The following is a 1,472-nucleotide window of genomic DNA, read 5'->3' on the forward strand; positions in this document are numbered from 1 at the left end:
CATGTGAGTTAAACATTTACCTCAAGTAGACACATGCCCTGGAGAGAACAATCATGGGAGAAGGAAGGGCTGCTTATGCACAGGGAGACAGCTCAGGTGGCAGGAGTGTATGGAGGGATGGACACTGGGAAGAGGTAACTATGGGGAGGATGTGGGAGGGGAGCTGTTGCATTGTGATAAACTGTGGTCAATGACATGAGACAAAGTATATGTGAACTGCTGTATGGGAAGTGAATTTGCTCTGTAAATCTTCACCCAAATCAAAATAAAATAAAATAAAAAGAAATATCCGTAACGGAATATAACTTTTACCCAATTGGAATAACTTTTCTCCTTGCTGCTTTCTGCCAATTTTAAAAGAAGCAAAAAAGAACAGAAGGTGAGGGGGAGAAACACTATCAACTATTTTATAAATTAGAATGTAACAAAGCTATGATTTTTCAAGAACCCAAACACATAGATATATTGGTGAATTCAGTCTGGTTCAATCAGAAAGTAGCCATGAGGCCAAGAGCCCATCTGTAACTCTAAAGAACCAGGCTTGGTGTGTCAGGTATGTTGAAGTTGGTCAGCTGTAAGAATAGCAAGTACAGTCAAAGTACGTCAGTATTATATGCAATACTGCCATTCACTTGTGCCCATATGAATGCTGACCTTTGAAACCTGGCTCCAAAATAGGTCTCTAAGCAAAGGAAGGCTTGTGTGTGCATGTGTGTCAATTTTCTCCTCAAAAGAAAACTAAAATCTTTCAGAACCTGTGTGTGTATCGTACTAAAATCAGACCATTACTACTCTTTGTATGTTATACTCACTATGTACAGAGGCTGCTTTACTTGTGAACATGACAGATTCCAAGTCAGTTTGAAGGTACACTTATTCAAAAGTCCAAAATTACTAAAGGGGAAGGCTGAGTAAGTTTGCAGTCTCAAGATCCATTCCCAAATAGGAGTGTAATTAATCCTTTGAACCTTTCAAATAGCTTTGTTTAATACACATTCTAGGAACTCTGGTGGTGCAAAGGTTAAACCATTGGGCTGCTAATCAAAAGGTCCGTAGTTTGATCCTACCAGCCAGGCAGTCTGCTTCCGTAAGATTTACAGCCTCATAAACCCTACAGCGGAAGGAAGGTTGGGCAATCTACTTCCGTAGTGATATTGCCTTAGAAACCCAAGGAGGGGTTGCTGAGTCGAGTCCGACTCAAAGGCACATAACAACATCAACAACAACAAACCCTACAGGACAGTTTTACTTATAGGGTTGCTATGAGTTGTAAAGTATGATCTTGAATAGATCCCTCCTGAATTTAGAGATCATCTAAAGAATAGATTTGATGTATTGAACACCAACGACCGAAAGCCAGATGAATTATGGGAAGGTATCAAGAACATTATCCATGAAGAAAGCAAGAGATCACTAAAAAGACAAGAAAAGAAGAGAAGGCCAAAGTGGATGACAGAAGAGACTCTGAACCT

The sequence above is a fragment of the Orycteropus afer genome, unplaced genomic scaffold (assembly GCF_000298275.1).
Source record: "Orycteropus afer afer isolate SDZICR_OR568_19922 unplaced genomic scaffold, OryAfe1.0 scaffold00044, whole genome shotgun sequence".
In the NCBI taxonomy this organism is placed as follows: Eukaryota; Metazoa; Chordata; class Mammalia; order Tubulidentata; family Orycteropodidae; genus Orycteropus; species Orycteropus afer.